At 53.7% G+C, this 7,939-nt stretch overlaps 1 pseudogene; it reads left to right on the top strand.

The window, feature by feature from the left end:
* Positions 1 to 7,059: 7,059 nt before the first annotated feature.
* On the top strand, positions 7,060 to 7,939 carry LOC116480006 (small ribosomal subunit protein uS2B-like; annotated as a pseudogene).

The following is a 7,939-nucleotide window of genomic DNA, read 5'->3' as shown; positions in this document are numbered from 1 at the left end:
ACAGCTGTGCCTGTGTAGGGACGGGAGGTAGACAGAAAATCTCTGTACCTTCTGCCCAACTGGCCTGCTCTTTCAACTGCTCGTAAATATAAAGAAAGTCTGTGTTTTTTTAAAAGGCCTCACCTGGCCCATATATAGACCATAGTCTGATCATGGAGAAACTACCCCCATCGCCTCCAAACCCCCTTTCTTATTATCCACCCCCGACCAAGTGCATGAGAATTGTCACCCCTATGGTCATCTGGCTGTGGGTCTCTCTCCTTCCAACTGTGAGCTTGACTTCGATCCCACCGTCTCAGTTCCTGTGCCGGAGCCTGGAGAGAAGCAGCGGCACTAGGTCAAGGCTTCCATCCCGGCCGGGATGCCCTCGGCCTGCCAGCCGCCTTCGGCCTGAGTTTCTTTAGCCCACTTGCCTCCTGGAGGAAAAGCCGAGCCCCCCGCAGAGCTGCAGGCCGTCCTCAGGCCCCCCAGACTCCAGCAGGAAGCCGAGCAGACTGTCATGGGGACGACTAGTCACGACGTTAGATTCGGACTCGGGGCAAGGGCCCCTCTCTGCCTCTCCCCCAGAACTTCCCGAGGAGAAAACTGTCTCTTTGTGTGTGTGATTCTGCTGCCCTGGCCCCTTGGGGAGGAGCCCTGGATTTCCTGAAAACGAGGATCTGCCGTTGCAATGAGGCAGCACAGTCCCCGGATCTGCCATCGCAGTGAGGCAGCACAGCACCCTTGCTTGCTGTAGGGATTGTTCTTTAAGACCAACCTGCTGAAATGGACCTAAGACAGCAGCTGGACAAATGGCCAAGACAGAGGTGTCATCATGCCCATGCCTCAGTTTTTTGTAATAAGAGACATACTGGAGACAACCTAAATGCCCAGTATTAGGTTGGGTAAATGAAACACGGTTGATGCCTTCATTCCCAGTGGAATGCAATGGATGATGGTCTGCAGCTGTTAAATGAAGGGTACAGCTATATTTACCGATGTGGAAAGAGTTCCATGGCATATTGTTGAGTAAAAAGAGCAGGTTATGAAACAGTATATAATCCCATTATCATAAAATCTCACATACAAACTCACACGCACACTCACACACACAGAGCTGTCTGGAAATCTGTTCACCAAACTGTTAACAGTGACTAGCTCCAGTTGGTGGAATTTAAGGGTAATTTTTACTTTCTTTAAACTTTAGTTTCAACTCTTTATTTTGAATTTTAAAGCCTTTTAAATAACTAATCAATATCATTTTGGAATGAATAAATAAGCAAGCAAATAAAAAGTAAAACAGCTGGGTGCAGTGGCTCACGCCTATAATCCTAGCACTTTGGGAGGCCAAGGCAGGTGGATCATATGAGGTCAGGAGTTCAAGACCAGCCTGGCCAACATGGCAAAACCCTGTCTCTACTAAGAATACAAAAATTAGCCGGGCGTGGTAGCGGGCACCTATAATCCCAGCTACTCAGGAGGCTGAGGCAGGAGAATTGCTTGAACCTGGAAGGTGGAGCTTGCAGTGAGCCGAGATTTCGCCACTGCACTCCAGCCTGGGCGCCTTAGCAAGACTCCATCTCAAAAACAACAACAAAAAGTAAAAGTAAAACTTCCACTGTCCCAATCACAGTCCCAATGTCACCTCTCAACTCTGAACAACGCAGGTGGCCTCAATGAGGAGGCTGAGGGGGCTGCGGAAGGAGCTCCAGCTTGGAGCTACTCAGTCCTGGATGTGGACGTGGTAGATGTGGCCCTGTGACCAGCTGTGTGGCCTTCAAGCTGTCACTTAGCCCTTCAGAGCCTCCATGTCTTCCCTGAGTGCCTGCCTATGGGCTGGCTGGGACAGGATGCAGGGAGGCACCCACAGCCCAGAAACGTGTGCCTGAGCAGCGTCCTCTCCAACTTCCCCAACTGCTAATGGTCCTGAGTGCACACTCCTGCCAGGCTGGGGCAGACGCAGGAGGAAGAAAGGGAAGTCTAGGAGGCAAGGGCATCCCGAGGAAAGTAGACTAAAATCCAGGCCCAGCTGGGGCAGCGACAGGTGCCCTAGCATCAGAACCTGGGAGGGCTCGGGGGAGGAAGGGGAGGGCCCGAGCCCAGGATGAAACAGGCTGCTTCGGGCAGTGTGGGCCCCAGAAAATCTCCTCCAGACTCCTCCATCCACTACCGTTCGCTTATTCACACTGTTGGCTCCAGGGCGCTCCCATCCCGCCCAAACCCCTCTCCCTAGTTCTCGGGCTTGTGTAGGATGCTAGAGCTGGAAGGGACCGCGGTGAATCAGCTTGGCCAATCAGCTCGCCTCACCCCCTCATAGTTCAGGAAACCGAGGCGTTTAGGAGACAGGGCTTCCTGCTGATGCGGACGCAGCCATCACAGCTCTGGACTTGAACCCAGGGTCTGGTTCCCAGCTGCGGCGTAACAGGACACACTGTGCGGGACCAGCCTCCATCAGCACATCCCTCCCACCAGCTCCCCGCCGGGCTAGTTGGAGCAGCTGTGCCACAGCCATGTGCCTGGTCCTGCTTGCCAGCTGGCCGGCAGGGGACGCAGCACCAAGATCCCATTTTAGAGTCTGTTCCTAGGATCCTTCCTGGCACCAACTGTCACAGGTTGGGTTCCCAGGAAAACACTCGAGGAGAGATTTGTGTGCAGGCTTCTCAGGGAGTGCTCTCACAAACAGTGCCTGCCGGGGGTAAGAAGCCACAGGACAGGCAGACGGGGGAGTGAGTGCCACGCAGTAGCCAGGAAGGCCCCGGCTGGTGAACCTTCCGAGTTACCTTGCCTTGAGGCAAGAGGGCCCGGCCTTTCTATCCCTACAGCAGCCCTCATGGACGCAGGTTTGGAGATGGGGGTGACCGTGAGCAAGGTGGTTCTCTTCGGCTGAGGGCACCTCCCAGAGAGAAACCCAGCTGGGCCCCACCAAAGCCATCAACACTCCCGGCAGCTGCAGGAACCAGAGCCTCTGTCCTGAAGGGGCACTGGCCAGGGCCCCACAGCGGCCACTACAGAGAGGTGGTGACCTGCCCTGAGATCAGGTCGCCCGTGAATGGTGGCCCTGAATTCACTTCCAGAGGACCAAAGCCCACACCTTAATCCCAGTAAACATATGAATATCTAACACTTAGAGGGTGCGCTTACCTGCACTAAGCCCTGCCTATAAATGTCATTGTTTAACCCTCAAAGCAACATCATGAAGTATTAGTATTCAAGACACGGTTTACAGATGAAGAAACTGAGTCTTGGAGATGATAGGTGATGTGTTTGGCTGTGTCCCCACCCAAATCTCATCTTGAATTGTAGTTCCCATAATCCCCACATGTCATGAGGGACCCAGTGGGAGGTGAATGAGTCATGAGGGTGGTTCCCCCGTCATCTGCTGTTCTTGGATAGTGAGTTCTCCTGAGTCTGATGGTTTTATAAGAGGCTTTTCTCCCTTTTGCTCAGCACTTCTTTCCTCCCCCTCCGCCATGATTGTAAGTTTCCTGAGGCCTCCACAGCCCTGCAGAACTGTGAGTCAATGAAACCTATTTTCTTTATAAATTACCCAGTCTCAAGTATGTCTTTATTAGCAACATGAGAATGGGACTAATACAACGGGTAACTTGCCCAAGGTCACTCAGCTAATAAGCCAGGATTGAAGCCCAGGCAATCCGATACCAGAGCCGCTACATGATCAGGCCACACTGATACACCGGACCTTGCCCGGCAGCTTGTGGATAAACATCCATTTCGGGGAGAGAGTGGTGAACTTTGACCTTGGCAAGCTGGTGGTCTGCAGACTGATAGCGGCTTGGAGGAGGCAGAAGCTGCCTGGGATCTTCCCATCCCTGCAGGCTCCCTGCCCTAGTCCCCGTGAGCTCCAGTGCTCAGGGGGGCGCAGCCTGGCAGGAGAAGTCATCCCGCTCAGCCCTGCTCACAGCCCATGTCTGTAGAGCAGCAGGTGCCAATACCAGCCAGGCAGCTTGCGTTCGGCCACACAGTCTCTGCAGAGCCCTGGTGCCTTGGTTTACAGAGCTGTAAAACAACATATTGTCCCTGTTACCATCAAGCTCGTTGCTCCCTCGGGTCTCTCTGAGAGGGTCGCTGGTGAAACATGACGATGGTGCACACGGCAAAATGTGAGCGCTGGCCGTGTTCTGCAGGGTCGCCAGGCCCTGCAGAGGTTGACTTGGACAGCCAGCCACCCCACATTCCTTGGGAGAGGCACCTTTCCTACCACCTGCGAGAGGCTGTCCCGAGAACCAAGATCTTCATTCCTCAAAGGTCTTGAATGCGTGAAAAAGGAGGCTGCCCTAGGGAAAGAGACCAGAGGTCCCCGGGCCATCCTTCAGCCCAGCTTTTCTCTGTCACACTCAAGAGTCTGTATTTGGGAAGGGCCTGTCTCCCCTCCAGGCTGCCAGCGAGCCCTTTAAGGGCAGGGACAGAGCCTGCCCCTGCCCAGTACATTCCCAGTGCCCAGCCTCACCTGCCACAGGGCTGTCGCCCAGACAGTGTTTGCTGAACGCATGAATGAGATGAGACGTTTGTTTTGCCTCCCAGAAGGTGGACTGGTCCCGGGGAAGTTCCAGGAATACTGAGGAGCTTGGTCCTCCCTGGCAAATCGTGGAGTGCAGAGCTGATTTTAAAAAGGATCACTGTTGGCATCAGGGCTGGCCAGTATCTGTCCCTGGTCCGGAGGCTGACCCCTGTCCCAGGGGATGTGTGTTGGTTTGCGAGGGCTGCCGTAACAAGGTGCCACAACCTGAGTGGCTTACACGACAAGTGTATCGTCTCACAGTCCCGGAGGCCGGGCGTCTGACGCTAAGATGTCAGCAGGGCTGGTTCCTTGGCCTGCAGAGGCACCACCTACACTCGGCCTCTGTCTTCACACAGCACTCTTCCTGCGTCTGTGCCCAAATTCTCCCCTTTCGGGAGGACATCCGTCATACTGGATTAAGGCCCATCCTAATGACCTCATCTTAACTAATGACATCTCAAACAACCCTATTTTCAAATAATGTCCCATTTTGAGGCAGTGGGTGGGGGTTAGAGCTTCAACACAGGAATCTGGGAGGGACACCACTCAACTCATAGCAGCTTGTGATTGTTCTGTTGGTCAGGGCTGGGCACAGAACACCCCATAGGCTCTCTGCCCCCCTCCCCCCAACCCTTGTTCCCTACCCTCACCAATGCTAAAATATGAAGATGATGAAGATGATGTCCAGGTGACGTGCCAACCCATAGAGATCAAACCATCAGGCAGCATTACCCCAGCCCCGAGGTGTGCCCCGACCCTCCGCTTAACTTCCCTTGGTGAAGAGGTGAAGGAGCAGGTGTAGATGAGTCTCACCCGCAGCTAGACGGGCTCAGAGTTCTCTCTGGTGCTAGTTTTGGTACATGTGGGAGGGAGAAGAAGCCGGCTTTCCCAATACCAGGCTCTGGGCACCAGGTTTAGTGCCACCAGGGCATGCTCATGCCCGACCCCAACTCTCTCACTCTACTTTCTCTCCTCCTTTCCTCCCCTCCAGCTCCAGCTGTTGCTGGTTCCTGGAACCCAGAACACCCATCGGGGACTGGAAAGGAAGCCAAATGGCCCCAGCATTTCCCAGGAATGTTACATTTTGACAATCAATTACCAACTTTAGGTGTGACCTCCTCTTCTCCCTCCCAACTCCCCACAGGGGAGCTGTTAGCATTCTCCCCCTTCTACAGGACTGGGAAATGAGGCTGTGAGAGTGAGGAACTGAGGAACTTGCTGGGATTTGAACACGGGCACAGCCAGCCCCAGAGGGTAGTGGTGGTGAGTCTCCACCAGGCCAGGCTGGGAAGCCTGTGCTGCCACAGGCCTGGCTGGGCCACCTGCCTGCAGCCTCCAGGACATTCGAATCAAAGTCCAGATCCAATTGCCTTTATCGCGTCTGCTGCAGTTCTACACAATCATCTCAAGGACACCGGCCAGGTGGCCCCCGGGAGCAGGAGGCTGGTCAGCGTTTGTCAGAGCCGGGCTCATCACTGATAACAAAAGTGCTGGCCACGCCACTGCTGGAGGCAGGCTGGGGACTGTGCTTATCTTTCAGAGGACGGAATTCCACAGCAAAACTTTTCAGCCTGCAGTGGCTGCTCATCTGAGCCTTGGTCAGGGCGTGAGGTCCGTCCTCCTCTTGCTGGGAGTAACCTAGAGCAGAGAGCTGTTCTGCCTAAGGTCTGCCCTGCCATTGGCCCTCCTGGCTGAAGGCTCTTTTGCCCTACGGCTAGGAAGGAGTGACTTGAAGGGAAAAATGGGGCCATCTGCCCCAGATACTAAGGCATGGAGAATGATGTAACATATTCTCAACACACGGGCAGGTCCCCATGTGGATGTGACGGATGTGTGTACACAAGGGCAAGCATGTACACCCCTGCTTCCAGGCCTGGCCCCCCGCAGAAAGACAGAGGAGCCGGATCCTGCTCAGCAGAGGACAACAGGATCTGCCCTCGCCCGGGACGGTCTCAGGACTCCAAACGCATGAGGCCTCACTCTGTTCCTGTTTCATTTCCGTTAGAGGCTAAGAACTTATTAACAGCCAGGCGTCCTTTCTTTCTACTCCAACTTCAGGTTCCTTCTGAGACTTCACCGAGGAGAGGGATGGGGGCTGCTCTGAAATGCATCTGCTTTGCTTAGTCTCTTCTTAGGCAACTTTTAAAAATTGTGATAAAATACACCATTTTCACCATTGTAAGTGTAGAGTTCTGTGGCGTGGACTCTGTTGTGCAGCCATCATCCACCATCCATCTCCAGAACCCTTTTGTCCCCAACTGAAACTCTGACCCATTAAACACGGACTCCCCACTTCCCCAGCCCCTCAGCCCCTGGCAACCGCCATTCTACTTCCTGCCTTGATGAGCTTGATCATTTTAGGCACTTCACATAAGTGGGATATACATACTGTATTTGTCCTTTAGTGACTGGTTATTCTCTTTGAAACTCAGCCTTCAGGTTTCATCTATGTTGTAGCATGTATCAGAATTTCCTTCCTTTTGCCTTTCCGTGCTACCTACAGAGGGTTCCATCCGGCATTGTTCTGGATTCTCGTCGTAACTTAAAGGCAAACTTCCACAATGTCCGGAGCCCTTGATGTCCTGCAAATGAAGAAAGAGGACGTCCTTAAGTTCCTTGCAGCAGGAACCCACTTAGATGGCAGCAATCTTGACTTCCAGATGGAACAGCGTATCTATAAAAGGAAAAGTGATGGCATCTACGTCATAAATCTGACGAGGACCTGGAAGAAGCTTCTGCTGGCAGCTCGTGCCATTGCTGCCATTGAAAACCCTGCTGATGTCAGTGGTATATCCTCCAGAAATACTGGCCAGAGGGTCGTGCTGAAGTTTGCTGCTGCCACCGGAGCCACTCCAATCGCTGGCCACTTCACTCCTGGAACCTTCACTAACCAGATCCAGGCAGCCTTCTGGGAGCCATGGCTTCTTGTGGTTACTGACCCCAGGGCTGACCACCAGCGTCTCACAGAGGCATCTTATGTTAACCTACCCACCATTGCTCTGTAACACAGATTCTCCTCTGTGCTATGGGGACATTGCCATCCTATGCAACAAGGGAGCTCACTCAGTGGGTTTGATGTGGTGGATGCTGGCTCAGGAAGTTCTGTGCGTGCATGGCACCGTTTCCCTTGAACACCCGTGGGAGGTCATGCCTGATCTCTACTTCTACAGAGATCCCGAAGAGATTGAAAAAGAGCAGGCTGCTGCTAAAAACACTGTGACCAAGGAGGAATTTCAGGGGGAATGGACTGCTGCAGCTCCTAAGCTCACTGCCACTCAGCCTGAGGTCGCAGATTGGCCTGACAGTGTGCAGGTGCCCTCTGTGCCTATTCAGCAGTTCCCTACTGAAGACTAGAGCGCTCAGCCTGCCACGGAAGACTGGTCTGCAGCTCCCACTGCTCAGGCCACTGAATGGGTGGGAGCAACCACTGGATGGTCCTAA

This window comes from Hylobates moloch, unplaced genomic scaffold (genome assembly GCF_009828535.3).
Source record: "Hylobates moloch isolate HMO894 unplaced genomic scaffold, HMol_V3 SCAFFOLD_13, whole genome shotgun sequence".
NCBI lineage: Eukaryota > Metazoa > Chordata > Mammalia > Primates > Hylobatidae > Hylobates > Hylobates moloch.
The sequence above is the reverse complement of the archived record's forward strand: the minus strand, read 5'-3'. Positions and strand labels throughout refer to the sequence as shown.